The following is a 22,022-nucleotide window of genomic DNA, read 5'->3' as shown; positions in this document are numbered from 1 at the left end:
TAAATTATAATTATTTAGTAAAATAAATTAATATACCTATTTTGTAAGACTCCTTCTTAAATCATTTAGTTATCATTTGAATGAACATTGAGGTACAGTAACTAATTAAGCAAACAAATTAAGGTAAAGTCGTTGTAAATTTTTACAAATCGTACCAAATATTCGTACAACCTGAAGTTTAGAGCTAATTCATTTCTTTTTTAATACCACGCCAACACATGTACACAGGAATTTTTTTTTTAAATTCTACAGTTGATAATAACAAGTAAAACCCACTTGGAGTTTGAGTCTAATATAATAATTGTTTAATTATTTACATGCATTTCAGACTTTACTGCATGTATGACTGTATCATGATTCACTGGCGTCGGAAGCAAATTGAAAGTGGGGGGGGGGGCTAGACTAATCCTCAGAAATATTGAGGAAAAACCCTAAAAAACCCTAATTCCCAAAATCATGAAAATCCTAGTCCGTGAGGGGGGGGGGGGGGTATACCTATACTATATACTTCCGAAAATAAATTTCCCTACCCAATTTTTTTTCCCCAAAATCATGAAATTCCTAATCAAAGGAGCAATTGTAAAATAATTTACTATTCTTGCAGCTTATCCAAGATATCAATGTGCACGGCATAAACTCTTTCTACCTTTAATTCTACGGAAACAAGTTGATATATTAGGAGGGGGGGGGGGCTAGTATGCCTATTACTCCAACTTCTCAATCTTTCAAGGTAAATTTAGGAACAATTACATTTCCGGGGAGAAAAAGTGGGGGGGGGGGGGGGGGGCTATATGCCTATTGGTTAAGTCTAACTTTGCACTAAGCCCCCCCCCCCCTAGCCCCCCCCCCCCCTCCCCTCGGTTCGACGCCTATGTGATTCGTGCATTTCTATACTTTGTATTTACTTTCTGTACTGTAAACACAGATATTGTTACATGTTTATGAAACATGCACATGTTTCTGTTATAAGATATAATAAGCATTATTTATGATTTTACTGAAGTTATACGTTATATTACAAAATCAGTTTAAAATCCAGCACTAGCCATGTGGTGCAAGTGATTTTAATCCCATTTTTAAAATTTGATTATACATTCGTATACATTTGATGTAGAAAGTATACCAAGTAATTAAAATTATATTTTGTTTATATATGGTCAGTCCGACGTGTACGTCTTACTTCCCGGCTTGTTTAACGCGTTTGTATTTTAATTTCATAAGTATTCTTAACGTACTGCTCATTGCATGACCAATCAGTGCACATGTGTAACTGTAAAATAATTGCCATCAATTCATCGTAGTTGTAAATTCACCGTACGGGTGAACGCTGTTAACCGGACCCTGTTAATTGATCGGCATCTAATTATATTTGTGATTTCTGTGTGTTCATGCAGAACCTGCTCTGTGATGAACATAATATTTTCACACCTCTATATTTTGAATAAGAATATGACCGTGCTTATAATCGCGGTGAAAATTGGACAAGTCACGACTAACTTGTCAGTAAACTATATATGGCTCTATCATATTTAGTTTGGCAAAATCATCAGTACATGTAAATAAAATATAGTTAAAGACAAAATCTGATACATATGTCTCATTAAAACTTGTTTAATTTCATAAGACATTTGTAAACAAACGGTCGGCCATTTTTTTTGGTTTATCACGTGTTACAAATACAATTGCAACAAACACACGCCAATACGTTGTCGTATTTAACCAGGAAATACTGACTCCGACAGTTCTTATTTAAAATAAATATACATGTAAAAAGTATACTATTCGGTAAAAAATGATAATTTTGATTAAACATTATTCATTTTAAACTATCCCAAGATGCACTTTTCCAAGATTTAGCGGGTTCTGATTGGTCAGTATTGGCGCACTTTATGATTCCGAGCGAAGGTTAAAATGGACAAGAAGGTGCTGATGTAAAATGGAGAATTGGGAAGCATTAATAGCCTCTACAACAAGGAGATAATGCAGAAAGGAAGAACTCATATCAAGGTAACTTAATTCACAATATAGATACTCCCAGTAACATTTTCAAGGCTGTAATTTATCTCTCATTTGTAAACGAGATCTCGCGCCATCAAATCAAGATGGCGTCATTTTTTTCAAACTTGGTTCGGCGTTTTAATTTTTATTACCGTATCTCTTTTAAATATACGTTTTGACCAAGTTAACCATTAACCAACTTCATATGCATGATAATCAAGATTATCCAGGGTATACACATATATATTTATATAAACGTCCCTAATATATGAATGCTTGGTTGGTAAACAAGACAAACAATGAATCTTTCGCACATTTTACAATTTACAAACTCTAAATGTAACGAAAAAAAATTATTAATTAAACCCGGAAAATGAAATCTATCACGTTTTTCTTTTTCAGCATTGACAGCATACAAAGTCAATGTTTCCGGTGATTAGTTGCATCCTCTGTTCGGTGATTCGGGTGAATGTTTTGACCAGCTGGACGATGTGAACGCAAGGTATTGCTTTGAAATTGATTATTTTCACCATTAACTCATACATTTGTTGGATGTTTATAATTTACTGTAGTAATGTTTGGGAAATCCAGGTCTAAGTTCTTGAAAAGGATGTTGATGGGGGGGGGGGGGGGGACACACTTATTGTTGATAAGTTTTTCCATTGTTCAACAAACAATAATTGAATCAAAATGAAAATAACATAGCTTCAAACATAAAATGAAACATTTTAGACCAGATACTACTGTAGTCATTATATGACATAGTTTAAACAGCAACTGGCAACTGCATAGTAGCTTCTGTATTCAGAATTTTATTCAGAATGCTTTAATTTACAACATGTTAGGCTGAATGACTTATGTTTATAAAAATCTAAATGAAACTTTATTATTCATGTTTAAGGTAAATAGAACAGACATAAAGTACAGCCCAGTGAAAGGAACAAGTTCATCGCAAGAAGAAGAATTTTAATGCTACCACTGTCCAGAACTACTAAGTCTGCTGTAGCCATGATGTGATCATTTGAGTGCTTCACCGGTCTGGACAATGCTCGAAAGTCCCCCAAAAAGGCATATTTCCATAAACCACGACTCGGGTTACATCAACAACAGCCAAGGACACTCCTTATTGATTCGAATGGACACATCTCTACGACCCGACTAAACCTCTGCAGAACAAGACTTTTTAACTGTAAAGTATTCTTATTTCAAAAAACCTATAAACTATAAAAGTACTTTTTTTATATGATCAAATACCAGTATATTACAATGTCTGTCTGTAAGCTAGAATCTTAGAAAATCACATGGTTTTGACTTATTAAATGATTGATTAGACCTTGCAGATATTAACTTTCATTTTCTTAAATAATTTGTTATATTTGCAAATATTGCATAAAATATTAGACTCCATGTAACATATATCCTCACACCTCCAAGTGGATAAGTGTTAACTACTTTTTTTTCCATTTTCTTTGTTTAAACATTTATTGATAACTTAGTTTTTATTTGCAGCAATATATGAAAAATTAAGAAACCAATCTTAAATGTAAAAACACTGCATTAGGAGATGAATGCATGGGTCATAGAAATGATAAAATACACCAAACAATATTCAATTATGTCGTATATGAAAATATATAAAGACAACATATACCCCATGTATTACAATTTTTATATAACAAAATTACTTGAATGGAAAGTTGTTTCCATGTGGGTTTTATTTCAATCTGTGTTATGTAACTAATATATAATTGGAGTTAGCTTTTATATCATAAGTAAAATGCTGGTATTGATGAGAATTGTAAGGTGAATGATCTGTGTGATACTTTGTATTTTATACATTCATGCTACAAAAAGCAAGTACATGTACATGTAGTAATACTTGTCATATATAAACAATGTATATTTTACTTCATGTCTTGGATTTAAAATATTTAAAAATATTAATGTAGGTAAAGTAGTGAAATGTAGGAAGGTAAACCGTGTGTAAAGAAGAATATTCATCAGGAATGAAGTGTGTTGCAATCAGCATAATTAATTAAATGTGTACATCATATTTTTGCACATGATTTGACAGACTGCTCCATTGTTAGCTTTTTATTGGCCAACAAGCTTTTCATATCTCCCTCTGGGTCATCTATTAAATACTGACAGGCTTATGATATTAAAATCTGATCAGTTGGTACATCATGGGTGGAAATGAAAAGTTCACTTTGGACTTAATGGATTATCAAAAAAATGATATCAAATCCTGTTCTATTGTAAAACATTAGATTATATTACTAACAAAGAAAAGGTTTATCCCAACTTGTAAGTGGGTCACTTTGACCTCATTTTGGAATTTATTGACATATTCAAATCAAATCTGGGTCATACCTCTATAGTCAACTACTATCTTGTAGTGTATTTTTTTTTTAAAGATGGATACTTTAGACTTTTCAAAACTATTTTATGGTGTACATAGTCATTGTAGTTCAAAACAAATTGAGACAAGTGTATCATGTTCATGTAACAGTGAAGTTTTCTTTGTTTATTCATGTACGTGCAGTTATTTTGTAAATTGCATTCATATATTTAAAAAAGTAAGATCTTTGTTGCATTTTTAAAGGGAGATTTGATAGGCATTTAATCGAGATAAAAAAAATACAAATGTAAAGATTTCTATGGGAGTTTTTTTTATTGTGCAATTTTATCATTTTTTACATAAAAGTCCCTAATAAGGGAATTGCCATATGGATGTTTCTCCATTATTGTATCTTGGCTGTATTTTATTTATTATTGGAAACAATTTCAGATTTTTGAATAAAATAAATTTGGAACTGTTTGAAATTGTTTTGTTTTTATATAAAGTAGAAACCTTGCTCAGCTTTTGTGAAAGCAAAAATATAAAAAGTTTCAGTAAGTTTCAGTTGCGGAAACCCTTTGTAAACAATATGTTTCCCAATTGTATATGGAGGTTGAAACTATGCAGAAACTTCAAGTTTCAGTAAGTTTCCGTCGCGGAACCATTTGTAAACAATATGTATCCCAAACGTATATGGAGATTGAAACTATGCAGAAACTTCAAGTTTCAGTAAGTTTCCGTTGCGGAAACCATTTGGATTCATGGACAGCCTAAGTTTCAGCACTGCGGAAACTTAATGAAACTTGAAGTTTCCGTGCTGAAACCTGTCGGAAACTTAAGGTAACCTTAAGTTTCCGCAGAGTTTCCAAAGGGTTTCCGCAGCGCTGAAACCAGATATTTCATCCAGTGCTTGAAATTTACAGGTTTGTGGGGACGTAATTTCGTGAACTATCTTATACCTACAAGCGGAAATAGACTTTATAACACTAATTCAATAATATGGGGAGGATGTTAATTCGTGGATGAGAGGTACCCACGAATTCCACGAAAATTGAGCCACCAGGAAATCTATTGAGTTCACAGTATGCGATTATTTCAGCAAAGGTAAGAAGGCAACTAAGGTTGATTTACTTTGCTTCTTCAGTGATAAGACAATAAAAGCAATATTTATTGAATTTGAAATCTAAGTAACAAAATGATATGAATTTTGGTTTAGATTTTAGAAGTGTTGGTTTCAAATCTTGAACGAACACAAAATCTTTTTATTACTGGTATTATTCAGTAGTCAAATAATGTTAAACGCTGGTTGATATGATCGAAAAAAGTCTAATGCAACATGTGTTTAGGAAATTTCCTAGCGTACCTTAAATATATTCAAATATTAACAAAAGCTAGAATTGCATGACTTATATACTAGTTTAGTGGACGAATAACTAATAGAGGATGAACCCGTGTCAATTAGTCACCTAAATATTAACCGAGGTCTAAAACGTGACTGAATGACAGAGTTATGCCATTTATTTACCTTTCAGTCAATTTTGAGTTGACTGAATAGCGGAGATTCATCCTGTGTAGAAGAACACAAGTAATAAATAAATAAATTATTATATTTTGCATAGCCTTCAGATGATCACATGAATAACCACAAAAAAGATCGGGCTCGTCCGGGATTTGAACCCGGGACCTCTCGCACCCAAAGCGAGAATCATACCCCTAGACCAACGAGCCGTGTGATAATATATTATATGCATATCAAGCAATAGAAGGTGAACTAAGATTATTGATGTCTATTAAATGTCTTACCTGTAAAATGTTTGAGAGCTGACGGTACGGTCGACAGCTGTCTGAATAGCACATCCTTCGGGAATAACGGCGAGAAAAACAACAGAACAGACATGATAATAGCTTATAAGCACATCGGGAAAAAATCATAGATTATTTCAATTCAAATTTATTTTAATAATTACCCATATTAATTAAATTAACATACAACCAAAAACATAATTTGAAAACCATAACTTGTTCTTTAAAAAGAATAGTTGCCACTAGTTATTATATCCCCCTTTTTCTCAGTTACTCGTTTTCATTGATTATCAATAGAATACAGAATACATGTATAATTGCTTTTATCAGAATTGTACTTTCAAAACAAATCCATAATTCATTACAATTCCCATATTCTATACTTCAATTTAATAATACAATTGAAAAATTTTGAAAAATGATTTTTTTTTAATTCTAACGTTGTATTTTTTTTAAATATGTACATTGATAAGTTTCACGCAATAATCATCAACATTGTTTTTTTTCGGAAAAAATGGAATTCATTAAATCACAAGTTATTCAGTAGTGTGCATCAGATGATTGAGTTTTACTATACACTAACGTGCCAAAAGTATGTCAACTTTTCTTTTTTCCCTTTATATTTCATTGAAAACAATGCTTATATATAAAAGGGTTTTTGCTGTTATTTTTGTCAGATTTTAAAGAAATTTTTATTGATTAAAGTAGATTCAATTTGCACTTTTTGACATTAAAACAGTTTTGACACCTCATTTGTAAATTATTATATCAAACAAAACATGGAGATCTTTTTCAAGCCCTCTTTTATATATCTTTTGCAATGTGCGAGCCGAAAAATCTTACTTTGGATTGTTAATATAAAATCTTAAGAACTGAAGGTTGGAAAAATATTGAAACAAGTTAGTTAAAAAACCAGAGAAATTCTGAATTTATCAATCTAAGTGTTTTCAAAATCGGTCAAGGTTTTTTTTTAAGATTCTTTGAAACGTGTTGGTTTTCAATTAAATATATAGTAAAAGAAAAAAATAACATACTTTTGGCACCAAAGCTAATTGCTGGGTTCGTTTGTTTCATAAGCTAGAATCCCACCTACGTCCAGAGTCAGATAAGTCTACCATATAACATGTTTTTTTTTAAGTTTCCACGTTGTATGATTTGACTAATCTTTAATATTTATATGTGTATATTGATTTATATCTTTCAGTGTGACAAAATCGTGTTACCGATATGCTTTGGCATAACTGTGTACAATGGTTTATATTATATAAAAAAAGGAAACAAACAAACAAATATATATATATATATATATATATATATATATATATATATATATATATATATATATATATATATATATATATATATATATATATATATATATATAACTGATTGATTGATTGTATGACTAGAAGTCCTGTTATTTAAGAAGGTAGGAGACATCTTCATATTTTGAAATCCTTTTTTTAATAATGAACAATAAAACTAATCTTTCAATATTTTTTCTGTCACTTTTGAGATGTCAGGCTTTGTAGGGCAATCAAAAAAAAAATCAGCAACGAAATTATTCGTCATGGGGACCTGCTTGGGCCTTTCCACTGTTATAAAAATTTTAAAAATAATTTCAAAATAGTCAGAAACTATACAATTGGAAAATACATGTAGCTCATAAATTATTTTTTACATTTGATAAACTTTCATCCATATTGTTACACAAGGTGTCCTATATCTTTAATATTTATACAATTGTATGTAAGAAGAAATATTTGTTTGTGTTTTCCTCAAATCTAACCTTGGATCTAATAAAAATGGCTTTGGCCTCCTTCGTGTTAAAACCTGGGACCCATCGCACTCTAAGCGAAAATCATAACCCTAGACCAACAAGCCTGTATGGATTAAAGGTTTTTTTATCAATTCATTTTAAAAGCGGCGATATTGCTTCTAGTTTTCATATCATAAGTGCAGTCCAGTCAATTTGCTACAACTCTGATGCAATCCGGAGAAATCCTCTTGTATAATTAACATTTGAACTTTAAATTTCATTGTACATGTATAAATGTATTGAATTTTTTAGATATCAATTGTTAACCTCTAATTCAAGATATTTCGCTTATTCTGCATATGTACCGTTTATCTATTACAATACTTTTCATAATTAAAGACTTTTCAATTTCAAACAGAGGTCAGCAATTTTGTGATGATGTGTTATCCCAACATTAATTACCACAGAAAGCTCGGGCTCGTCCGGGATTTGAACCCGGGACCTCTCGCACCCAAAGCGAGAATCATAACCCTTGACCAACGAGCCTATATTAATGATTTATGTACATCATGCAATAGAATGTGAACTAATATTATTGCATCTTCGCTAGCCAAGGGTTTACGATCCACTCTGCTCCTCTACAGGAGCAGAGAGGATCATAAACCCTTGGCTAGCGAAGATGAGATTATTGATGTCCATCAGAATTTACCTGTTATGTTAAGAACTAGGAGTAAGGTCGACAGTTGTGTAAATGACATGTCCTTTAAAGGGGGCATAGTCACGATTTCGGTCAAATTCTTTTTTTTCTTTTTTTTTTTTGTTATTTACAATTCTTTAGGAATGCATTTCTAATGATCAAACGAAATTTGAGAGACAGTTGTAAAAATATAAGCAATATACTCGGCTAACAATTCTTTGCTATGTTTACAAGGCTCGGCCCTGTTTTTTGTTCAATATACCAGTGAGAAATCTTTTTTAAGTTAATTTGTATATATTCTGATTTATTTAAAGCTTAGATAAACAGTTCCTATCGTTAAACACATTAATTACAGGTGTTAAACTGGAATTTTTGCTTCATCATTCAAAATGTAAACAAAAGCTTTGTTTACATAGCAAAAGTTTTTAATCTCTGTGACTCGCTTATAACTCAGCTAATGACACTCAAATTTCGGTTGCCAATTAAAAATGCCTTACTGAAGCATTGTAATTTTCAAAATCGGAAAAAGAATTTTCAACTAAAATCGTGATCATGCCCCTATAAGTTTATCCACATTGTTAACGACAGAACAATGTTGTTAAGCAAATGATGTTACAGAAAATATGTTTTCGTTTTGTAGATAATACAGGTGATAATTCGGTTGAGTTTCACTGGTAAAAACTTTAAAATAAAATCCAAAAACTATGTTTTTTCTTATTTCTAAAGGTTTTCAATTCTTTTCTTCTGTCAACCATTCAGGCTAAACTTTTCTTCGGATTATCTTTTTAAAACAATTTGTGTATATCATAATGATAAAATTAACGTTGCTGAAAAAACAAGCATTTCTTAGGCAAAATGCATTCACTAACAACGGGTATCAAGAAAGGTTTATCCGTTTGTCAATTTCGATGAAGCATTTCTTATACTGATAGTGCTAGATAAATTTCAAAGTTTTAAAATATTTTCTGATTAAAAGGCACTGTGAATTGTGATATGAACAGAAAAAAACTGAATGATTTTCCAAACTGTGTCACTGGAAAAAACGATAATGGCATTAATGCCCATCACTTTTAGACAAAAAATTTTCAATGTACTGTTTCAAATACATGAATTGAGTATTCTAGATAAATGTATTATTCATGTGCGTTAGGGTATTGATAAATTGGATTATGAATTCAGTATTGAGTTTATTTTTTATTGCTAAAATTTTATAACTTTTCTTCGGATTCATATGACCTATTTACAATATGTTCTGAAGTTCAACTTTTCCACCCATTAATATATAAACGTAGATGTATTTTGCTTAAGAAAAATTCATTATGTATATTGAGTTGTAAACCCATAAAGTAGCTAAAGTGTTTATCACTACCAAATATATATATTTTACAATAATAGTTTAAAACTATTCAAGAATCGCCGTTTATACAATTAATTTAAGATAACATTACAGTATATATTGTGACACACTTAATTTTTAAAGGGGCATAGTCACGATTTTGGTCACATTTTATTTTCCTGTTTTTGTTATTTACAATGCTTAAAGTAGTCCGAGTATCGCACTACGTCATAATACGGATTTTACAATATTGGTTCGACTTTTACAAAGCGTTTTTGATACCCGGTATTGATTTTGCTCTACATCGCTGTTGTAGGCCTAAACAATGGCAATAATAAGCAATTAGAACGGTAATATATGTATTCTATATGAGAGATAGAAATGATTAATGTTGAGGAACTCGATTCTGTTAAAGTAAAATGAAAAACGAAGTTTCTGATTAACCAGGATCTCAGGTATGCTTATATCTTCTTTCATTTGACCCCCCCCCCCCCCCGATTTTTTCTTTTTCTTTTACTAAAACCGGTTTAAATTTAGAGACAGAAGTTATTTCGAATTTAATCAGTCGTAAATTAATTAATGTTTAAATGATATCTAACATTGTTGACAGATCTAGGCAGAAAACTGTAGCAAAATGTGATTTTTACAGATTTTTTCGTCAGGGTCTACTTGGTTTAGTGCTTATAGCGTGAAAAGTAATCCGTCAACATATAATTTTTTTTACCAAATCTTTTTTCTTAGATGTCAATCTATAGAATAAACACCATGAATTTAAGTTTGAGTCCATAGAATAGTCAAAAAATTACCAAACGCGATACTAGCATTGCATTTTTTTTATTCTATTTTGTTACATCAAGTCCATAAAGCGTACTTACTTACAAAAATTTGCGCAAAACTATTGATGAGATATGGCTTAAATAAATATTAATACTCTATTTTGTATGTTCAGTTCTAATTTTCCCAAAATTGGTAATTATTTTTAGGAAAAACGGACGTCTGGCAAATTTCATAATTGTCAATAATTTTCGCAAGGGGGTACACCCATCTGAGAGGTGATAACAAACAAACTAGCATGTAAACATACATATATTCTTTTGTATATGTATTGCTAGAATGTATATTTATCATTTAAAGCTAAGCTTTTAATGATTGAGCCCATTTAGTGCCGAGAATAGGACTACCTTAAGAAATGCATTTATAATGATTAAACGAAATTTGAGAGTCAGTGGTAGAGTTACATGTATAAGCAAGATACAGGGCTCATAATTATTTGTCTTGTAAACAAGACTCGCGTTCTGTTTTTGTTTACAAAGGTTCAATATAACAGTAAAGATTTTTTAAAGCTTATTTGTATATATATTGTATTCTTATTCATTTTAGCATAAATAAACAGTTTCACAAATTCATTATAGGTGTTAAAATGGAATTTTTACTTCATCATTCAAAATGTAAACAAAAGCTTTGTTTACATAGCAAAGAATTGTAAGCTCTGTAACTCGCCTATAACTTAATGAATAACACTTAAATTTTGATTGCCTATTAAAATGCCTCACTAAAGCACTGTAATTTTAAAAATCGGAATAAATAATCGACCAAAATCGTGATCATTTCCCTTTAATACCAATAATACTATCAAAACATAAGTAAAAACAGTCGTATCCCAATGGTTAATGGGAAGGAATCCCTTTTGAAAAGAACCGTTACAGAGTGTAGAATAACTCATATGAGTAAATCAATAAGTATATCTATGTTAGTTTCTTTAATAATATTGGTAAGAATCCACATAAAAATTGTCACACGATATTTCAAAACATTTTATCCATTTATACTTCCGTAGCAGTAGCAGCTTTATTGTCAAATAGAGATCTATGCACAGGAAATGAATTTTCACAATGTAAATAACATTTTCAATTATCAGATAGTTAATAACCCTTTTACTTTTTACTTAGGAATTAAGAAGAATCTCATTTGCAATAGATATAAGACCTTAAGAGATGATGTTTCATTGGGATTTGGTTAAAACCACATGCAGGCATTGTTTTCGGTAATTTGAAAGCGGAAGTGACATTTGACATAGCAACGATACACTCCAAGCAGATTGCAATATGCTAAGCTAAGAATTACTAAGCATATTGCTTAGAAATTTTGTGCAACGGAAATTTAACAACTTCATTAGTTAAGATTATTCTTAAGAAAGTTTAGCATAAAATTAAGGAAACTCTTAGAATTTTTATGCATACAACTCCAGAGTTTTATAAAATATCTTAAAAAGTCTAAGGATCTTATAAAGTCTCAAATCTTGCTAATTTTTGTATACCAAATCGATAAAGCAAACCTTCACAAAACTGACTCGCAAGATAAAAAAAATATATTTCAATTATATTTTTAAGAACCAAGTTAAACAACACTAAGTACTTATTGTAGAAAAAAGCCTATAAAACAAAAAAGTGCCAATGAGTAAAACTTGTTTGCTAACCCTGTATGGTTTACCATCCATGTATTTCGCTGTGATAAGTTTACATACAGACTGAGATGATTTGAAAAGTTTTGTGTAAATCAACACAAAAAATATACGTCAACTCTGTCAAAATAAAGATGTTTTCCCCTTAAACATACAAAATTATCGGACTCGTCCGGGATTTGAACCCGGGACCTCTCGCACCCTAATTGAGAGTAATACCCCTAGACCAGCGAGCTCTTCTTAAGATTGCTCTTAATTCTTTTATTTAATTTCAATTTAAAAACTTTTTATTTTATTTTATTTTAAAAACCTGATTAGTACTGTAAGTTTGATGTTATTTTATGGTGTAATATTATGATATTATGATAATGCTCTAATTTTTTAAAAATTATTTTAATTTAAAAACCTAATATTTAATTTTATTTTTAAAACCTGATTAGCACTTTAAGTTTAATGTTATATTGTGATGTTATAGTCGTCCTGTCAATCAAATTCAATTTTGATGTAATACATAAATACTCTTCTTACCTTAATACAATGAACCTTAAATTTACATGTAATCGTATGAATACCAAATAAACAAAACGCGTTTAAATGTTTAATTATTTGCACAAGATACTTGTAAGTTATTTTAGGTCATTGAACAATTGTGTCGAACCATTAGCGAAGTAATGAATTGCTTCTCAAGCCCCTCAGACGTTTATATTTCTGATGAAGCTAAGACAAAACGATATGTACAAGTTATAATTATTATTTCTTACCATTCTACCATTTTAATGCACAAAATTATTAATCATATGTTTAAAAAATGTATGTGATTGGCACTAGTTTCTAGATATTCTTGAAATCTACACGAGTACATTTTTTTTAAAGAGAACGATAAAAAAGTTTAACTTTCGCTAAATAAATATAAAATTTCTTATGAAAATGTCATTACCGATTATCAAAGTGCGAACATATTACAGCTACATGTATATTGAACGTACAAACAATTTTTATTTGTTCATTAATGTAAGAAATAGGATGGATTTAATCTTCTTTTTTTCGATGGAGGGAGTGGACTATATAAATTAATAAATCTCTGGCAATTCTCAAAGGTGTCAAATCAGCTGCGTATCGCAGACTTGTATATTTCCCATCCTTTGTTAGATCTGCTATTAGATATGTTCCTCGAAAATGGTGTGAGATAATGTGTAATATTTCACAAACTTTTTATTGACTATATTCATAGAAAATTAAATCATTAGTACATTAGAAAATCAATGTGACATACCTGTAAACATCTTGATGGTAAATGATTCACCATGGTCTTGTCATCAGGTGGATCCTCCATCATGGTTGTTTAGGCGATGACCACTACTGGAGTGATCAAGTACCAGCCCGAAACCACACAGCTATCCGCCTTCTATTTTAACTGCAACACACTGAATGTTTATTAACGATTACAAAAAGTCTTATTGTTGAACTTTTCACTGCTCTTCTCGCTTTTTCCTTACCCACATAGATGCTATTTCTGCCTCTCTTCCAAGACTTTCAATGAGTTGCCGTCTGTGAGTAGCAGTTGTTCCGACAATTCGCAAGGCCCTCCACAGTCCACATGAGTTGCCCCACAAATCCACAGCATCCAGCTTCCACTGGGAGACACCATACTCTCCAGCTTTGCTTCTGACAGTCTACAACCAGATCTTAGTACTATTTCATCTTCCGCTCATGGGATTTTTCAAACATATCATTTTATGTTGGTTACAGCAGAAAAGGCCTGAGGGACACCAAATAACATTATCAGGTCTCTGATGGGTAACTGATTTTTCTTGTAAAAATTGTAACGACCATTGCGATCTGCCTGCATCTGCCAGACGCCCGCGGTACCTATTATATATCTTAAATTATTATTTTTGAAATTTTAAAGATACATGTATATTAAATATAACTTTGATGAAATGACTCGTTGGTCTAGGGTTTGATTCTTGGTTTGGGTGCGATAGGTCCGGGGTTTAAATCCCAAACGAGCCCAGTATTTTCTCTCTGATAAAAGACAATAATAAGGTACAGTAAAAGGTATGTTCCAATATGTTGTAAGTTTCTTTTATAATCGTGATGTTTAACAGCATGACTTTCTTGAAAAGTGTAAGCTATTGATCTGCATGTTATGGTTCACGACCTGTAAAGACTTTTACATTTTTTACACCTTTATAAAAAGTTTTTTTTTTTGGAAAATTTATTATAGATTCAAATATGTGCAACATGCAAATCTTTAAACGACGTTTACATTACATTACGATTTGCGCGCATTCATCCAAATGAATATCAATAGCATTATCTCATATGGATAAACGTTTTTTTCTTAAAAAACATTTTCAAATTATAAATCATTTGTATTCAAATTGCATTACTTTGTACACAAAGCAATTGTCATACCCATGTAGCAAACAAATAGATTGATTAAATACCAATAACGCTATATAGAAAAACATTTTGATTAATCTTTTTTGCTCTTATCTTTCATATTAAATCATCAACCTATTTCATTTTTGGGATTACTTTTTAATTATATTCTGTGTGTGTATGTCTTTTTTTTTTTTAAATTACAAATTCATAAAAGGAACTTGGGAGGAAAAACTTGATTTATATATCAAAAAGAGGTGCAAAATACAGATTGTTTTCTCTTTTTTTTTCTTAAAAATCATATTTTGTTCTTATTACTCGATGTTACTTGAGAACAGCCTAGCCAACTACAAAGCAGACTTTACGTGTCGTAATATTTGTATAGACAAGTATAGACAGCTAGGAACAACTGTAGAATCTGGTGGACTTTCATCAGGAAAGTAAATTGTTTACTTTTTGTTCAAATCACATTCAGGTCAGACGACGCGTTCCTCGAGCATCTTTCTTGTATCTCCTCGTAAAAAAGAGTTCATATAAGAATTATTATTTTCATAAATATTTCAAAATGATTAAAATCTACTTGTAGATGGTAACATGCCTGGCTGGTTATAGTCATTGCCGATCAAAAAAGAAAAAAAAAAGAAAAGAAAAAGGCATGGCCGCTCACTGCCACGAGCGTAGGTTATTGAGGTCGTGAGTTCAAAGCCCAGCCCCAGCCAAGATAGAGTTACACTATGGTGTTTCGCTGTGCTGTATACTTATTTACTTTAATATCGGCAATTTAAGTGTATTTTTAAAAAGATTAGGAAATTACGTACTCTAGTATTTTGCAGAAATGCCTGGTAAGATATCCTAATTTTTTCCAAGAAAGCTTGTCGAAGTAGTAGTAAACCATTAACAAATTCCTGGAAAAAGTTATATAAAATTGAGGAACGTGTCTTCTGACCTTAATAACAATTTATCATATCATTATGGCTATAGCTATCGATTTTTAATTCACAAATATCTTTTTAAAAGTTTCTTTTTTACGGTATATGACTTGACAAATCTTTCAAATTTTTTTTATCTTTTAAATAAAAAAAAGAGTAACTTATATGAACGAAGGAAAAGTTTGGAAAATGCTATATACAAATTTCCTATGATAGCTTATTTTAATTAAATTCAAAAGGGTATAATTTTATCCTTGCACAGCTTAGTTCTGTTGATTATAAAAATCATTCCCTAGAGCAAATTATTCTTTTACATCACTATCGACTCAAGTGAAAAATATTCAAACTCAATTACTAAATTTCTAAAAATTTGATAATTTTCGAGTTTGCATTTCTTTTAAGTGGGTGGAAAAAAATACAACAATCATACCAAATGTGTCAAGAAAAGAAAGTGTCAAGAAAAGGTGATAACAAGCTTTTGCAACTCAAAACTACAAAGATTTTTTTTAAAAAAAGCATAGTTTCAGGTTTGTTTATTTCTACACTGTGTGTTTGCCAATAGTATACTAGTACTTTAAGCTTCAAAAGGTTGGGATTGTCATTATAAACAGCAATCGTTTTTTAAAAGACATAGAAAAGAAAACACACAATTTACGACTTAATTTAAATACATGTGTAATTGTTTTCGTACAGGAAGCAGAAAAAAATATTTTAAGTAAAACAAGAAAATATTTTGTTCTAAGTCATACATTTATATACTTTTAAAATATTCTTGAAACTAGTAGAAATAAATCAGGTTGTTAGTCGATACCGGTTGGGTTTTTTTTTTTTTTTTGCATCACTCTGATTATTTAGATTGGATTTTAACACTGTTCTATGAATATATAATTTACGGTATGACAGCTCTGCATTTAATGAGTCAGCATTTCTCACATTACTGCGTAGGTGTTAAAACTAATCAATCTAAAATAAAAACTTTAAATGAAATTTTATTTTTAGTTCATTATTGAGTTCCTGACACTCAAATCCCATATGGCTTTATTTTTTTACTAATTACACATTTTATAGCTTTTCTTTAAGATCTTGGTAATGGTTTTGTATTGAAACCATCATAGTTTGCATTTTTAAAAAATATTATGAGAGTATTTTAGATTCCATATCGTTTAATCAAACATTTTACATCATTTTAAAGAAATAAAACAATTTATCACGGTCTTGTTTTGCCGAAATGGGTGGTTTTGCATCGTTATATATTTGGAGGATCGGGGGAGAGCGCAAGGCTGCTCTTAAAAAAGTTAATTTCGCAGGTTTATCTGATTTATGGGTTAAAAGAATTTTCACTTCTTGTGTTTTCAATGTATTGAAATTATACAAGACTTAATATTTACACAAAAAAGAAATGTAAAGATCACACGGCACAGTGGTCATAGATGTTAGGCTAGTAACTCAAAGGTCGATGGTTCAAGTCCGATGTGGTCATTTGATCTTGTAAGTTCATCTGCACTTGGACATGGCAATTTGTCTACATTGTCTCAGTCCATCCAGCTGAAATTCGGTATCGGCATACGCTGGGGTTTTCTGCGGATTCAGGGGGATAAAAAGCATTTCATTTCATTTTCGTAGAACAATATAAACGCTTTGAGAGCTAAACTTTATAAAAAGAAACACTTTTTGCGTAGATTCCCGGGCGACAATTGATAGCCGCAGTTGCGTTTTATTGTTAATTCTTTATTTACTAGCGACAAATACAAGTTTACATTAGAGTCAATTAGAGACTTTATAGAGTTTTACCAATAGATTTGATAGATATAAAAAAGAAACATATTATTCTTCTTTAAGAGGACTCGATGGTGGTAACCATTTTTAAACTATACTTATACATTACTTATGTAGCAATATACCTTCATCAGCTGCATATGGTGTTTTTGTCTCTCAGTTAATTCGATACACAAGGGCAAGCTCTTCGTATGAACAGTTTATAAGACGAGGCAAACTACTGTCAAACAAGTTGAAAAAAACAGGACTATCAACAGTCGCGTTTGAAGTTATATTTTCGTAAGTTCTATGGTCGATATAACGACCTTGTCAGCAAATACAATCTCCTACTGGGTCGCATGCTATCTGACGTTTTTCATACTAATTGTTAGACCATAATTAATCCTCTAATTGTCTACGGACTTTTCCGTTATTCTTGATTACGACAAAGAGCACACGGCTGGTGTGACCGGCCAGTAGAGGATGCTCACTCCTCCTAACACCCCTGCGAATGTTATTGTCATTCAAATTTTAGATCACGTGGTTTTATTTGACCCTTTCAGTTCCGAAGTAAAAATATGCCTCGTGTTTATAGTCTATTTTAAAGAATCTAGGTACTTGTAGTCAAATATAAATTCTAGAGGTTTATTTATTTTAAACTTTATCTTCATTAATTGGTGGATAAAATGTGTTCTAGAAATAAATGTAACAATACAAAAAAAGGGTTTTTTCTGCTGTTGCGACAATTAACATGCGTAGTAGAGATCCCCCCTAAGAATTAATTTTCGATCCGCGCCTGACCTAGTAATAACATCAATAGTGAAACAGACTGTACTATTTTATGCAGAATGTTCCTTGAAAATGGCTCGATATACTAAGTTTTTATGCAAAACATTCACCCATTATTTTAAAAAAAACATGGTATTGCACACCACAAGCATCAAACATGGCTATGATTTTATTAAGCAACCCAATGTTTATATTATCAACAACTGTTCACGTGGTTTTAACTAACGATAACTCTGTTCTGAATATCATCGTTTAATTTAAAAAACCGCTAGATGGTGAAATAAGACATACATCTTAAAAGATGTTGATGTTTTAGCATAAATCCAAGTAGGATATGATAAGAAAATCGACGAGTACTTACGTATTTTGAGAATATTATCCGAACACTTATACTTCCGCTCGAAATTTCACAGGAACTGAACAAATCTCGGTGAAGTCTTGTGAACTTTCATTCGAGCACCTCTAGATTTATTACATACTTAACAACGATAAAGAAAACATTCCGAACACATTCGCAGGGGTGCTAAGCACCTGATCCTACCTCTATCTTTTTAAAGGTCCGTGTTGCTCTGCTTTGAATTTGCATTTCGTTTTATGGGTTTTTGAGATGGTTGACAGTTTATTAATTTTTCATTAATCTCCTTAGGAAGAAACGTTCAATAAATTGCAGATGCACACCCTGTGGATTTGTGATTTGTTTCGTTTCTAGAAGGGTGGAATTTTAGTTTGGGAATCAGATAGAAGTCACATGGGACTAAATCTGGAGAAAACGGGGGTGTGTTAGCATAGTAAACTTTTCGTATTCTTTTAGTTATAATAGGACGTTTTCCATTGTTTGAAGCCCAGATTATGTTAGAGCTCTTACGTTTTGGCTAAAAAAGTATTCCAAAGTCTCATCACTAGTAACCGATTTTTGTTCATAACTAAGCAAATCCAATAGCGTTTATCTTTCTAATGTGGTACGAGACATCTGTCGATATTAATGTGGATTCAAGTACATTATAATTGAAATACTTTAACCAGTTAAAGAATTATCAGATTTTACAATATTTAACGAAAAAAAAAGATTTAAAAATATTTGGAAAGGTAACATTTTTTTTTAATTCCAAGTGGGATTCGAACTCATGACTTACGAATCCTTACCCACTGCACTTCAATGTTAGATGACAATCATGGGAAAGAACTGTTTATAAAACTTTACTTGATGATATTGTATATTTCGATAAATAATACGTTACAATATAAAAGTGTCCCATAAGCTTTAGAATTTTTTCAAAATACTATGAACACGTACTTACGACATGGTTGTCATCTGACCAAATTGCCTCGCGGTATATCTTTTTCCTCTAAGATTAAGTGGATATTTACGATGTTATTATTGGATAACGTGGGAACTGTTGCATAGCATCTTTAAATGACGAGCAGCATCTTTAGGGTGTTTGTAAACTGTTTTTAATTTACATTCCCGCCTACTTATAAAGCTATGAGACATTTGACACAGTTTCAATAGAAATCGCATATACCTCACGATGAATATCTCGGGGTTTAATGCCAGATAGGGACCTACATTTTAATTTAGTCCTAATTTCAAGTGCCTTGTTTGCTCCTTTTCCTGTCATTTTGAATATAGTGTAATTAATACACTATAAAGCAATGTATACTGTAGCTTAGTCAGTGAAATTGTGATTATGAAATTTTCTTTTGCTACGGTTCAGTGATCAATCTTACGTGTTTATGTGGTTTCAGTAAAATATTTACACGATTTTCACGCGAACAAGGTGAAATGCAATTAGTTTTGGAACATTCCACCTATCTCTTCATTTAGATTTAAATGTGGAAACATTTAAGATACTCACACATTACGGTGTGAATAGAGTCATTATCACTGTTAACCCTGTGGAAGTTGTTGTCTTTACGATATCATTCCAAGGAGGTATTAGACACCATTCTAGACTGTAACACCTTTTCTTTCCTAATTTAAATGTATTGATGTAGTGTAGCGCAATTTTTTAAGGCGCCAGCTATTGATCTGCAAGCTTAATGGGGATGTGCCACCATCTTGTACATTTGAGGATAAGAATGTAAATATTTTTTGAACTGGCTTGTTTTTGCCCAAAACTGGCCAAAAATGTTACCAAAAGATATAAAATCAATACATATGGAGTCCGACATGTCATTTTGTTTGAGAAATATGCATACAAGAGCAAGACAATACCTTTTTAATCACTCAGAACAGCTGTCGAACTGCGCAGCTACAGTCATATATTGAAGATTAAAAAATCTGAAAAATATGAAGGGGGTTCACTGGTGTCCTCTCTACAACTATTTGCTGAGAAAAAGCTTGAATAGACATCATAATTCAATGAAAATGTATATGCAATGTACCTCCATAGACACGGACAAATATATCTTGTGGTTTTTGAGGCCCATTTTAAGAACAGGGTATCTTACTTTGAGACAAAGTTACAACTTAAATAATCAAGCTTAGACATTTTTTTTCAACAAATGTTGTTAAAATAAGAGAGGACACCAATGAACCCCCTTCCTATTTTTTCTTATTTTTAAATCTTGAAAATAAGTCTGTACCTGCTCAGTTCGACAGCTGTTCTAAGTGATTAAAAAGACATGTTCCTGTTCTAGCATGCCTACTTTTTAAACAAAATAACATGTAGGACTTCGTATTTACTGTTTTATATCTTTTGGCAACATAATTGACCAGTTTTGGGCAGAAACAAGCCAGCTCAAAAAATGTTTGCATTCTTATCCTCAAATGTACAAGATGGCCGCACATCCCCCTTAAGGCTTGAGTTTTTTACATTTTTACCCTTTTAAGGATTTTATGGTTTAAGTATTATACAACTGCGAAATTTCAAAACGTTGATGATATTTTCACACAATGTTGTTTTCCTAAAGTGTTGAATTCATACAACCATCGATCAATTTTTTTCTCGCCGACAGTTCATCGGGGTTTTCTTTCGTTCAAGTACAAGTACTCGAATACGCGGTGATTATATTTACACCAACGCTTCAAGAAAAAATCAAACAAAATTTCAACCTTGCCTTTGTCACGATCGTATATTTTTCATTATGGTTGTAGAAGCTCGGCCCAGTGTCGGTTTAAATGACTAAACAGTTTATTTCAGTTATTAATATGGTGTAAAGTTACGATAATAAACGTCTCTTGAACAAATTCCTGACATGTATGTGAAGGTTTTTCCTTTGATGACTGGTTTATAATAATTTCCAATACTCATTCTGTACCTTAGTAGGAGCGGCCCAACATTGGGAAAATAACTTTAGAATCTACAAGTTATTATACCGTATCAAATAAAAGCGTGATGGTTTTACCGTACACTGATTTAAAATGCATCCACAACTGCAAACTTAATTTCTTCTACATAAATACCTTAGAAATTAATTGTATAAATTTCAATAAATTCAACAAGTTCAAGATAAACAAAATTAAAAACCTGAAAATAAGAATGTAAGGTTCGTAAACCTGATGTATTTCATAATCAAGTTTTATTTAATATTCAAATAAACTTTCTTACTTTTACTCATGACTTTTAATCACAAGAAATAAAAGGGGCGATTCAAAGGAAGTATCTTGGGCCTTGATGATTTATATCATGAATGCTATATAGTTATAGGAGTTATTTACACATAATGGATATTCAATGATGTTGAGTTATTTCCCATGGGACGTAATACCTTAAAAAGGTTGTTTAATTGAAAAGTAGTGTACAGCGCAAAGTATATGGTGGGTGAA

At 31.4% G+C, this 22,022-nt stretch overlaps 1 long non-coding RNA gene and 2 other non-coding genes across 3 annotated transcripts; 1 reads left to right on the top strand and 2 right to left on the bottom strand.

Moving 5' to 3' along the window:
• The first annotated feature begins 931 nt into the window (after nt 1-931).
• LOC128181067 (uncharacterized) lies at nt 932-4,269 on the top strand. The gene is made up of 3 exons (XR_008243280.1): nt 932-2,007; nt 2,401-2,500; nt 2,900-4,269. It is a non-coding gene; the product is annotated as an uncharacterized LOC128181067 (long non-coding RNA).
• Nucleotides 4,270-5,995: 1,726 nt separating this feature from the next.
• Trnap-ugg (transfer RNA proline (anticodon UGG)) lies at nt 5,996-6,067 on the bottom strand. The gene has a single exon. It is a non-coding gene; the product is annotated as a tRNA-Pro (tRNA).
• A 2,308-nt stretch (nt 6,068-8,375) lies between these two features.
• Trnap-ugg (transfer RNA proline (anticodon UGG)) lies at nt 8,376-8,447 on the bottom strand. The gene has a single exon. It is a non-coding gene; the product is annotated as a tRNA-Pro (tRNA).
• Between the last annotated feature and the right edge of the window lie 13,575 nt (nt 8,448-22,022).

Source organism: Crassostrea angulata, chromosome 4 (assembly GCF_025612915.1).
Source record: "Crassostrea angulata isolate pt1a10 chromosome 4, ASM2561291v2, whole genome shotgun sequence".
In the NCBI taxonomy this organism is placed as follows: domain Eukaryota; kingdom Metazoa; phylum Mollusca; class Bivalvia; order Ostreida; family Ostreidae; genus Magallana; species Magallana angulata.
Note: the sequence above shows the minus strand (reverse complement) of the source record. Positions and strands in the feature narration are given on the sequence as shown.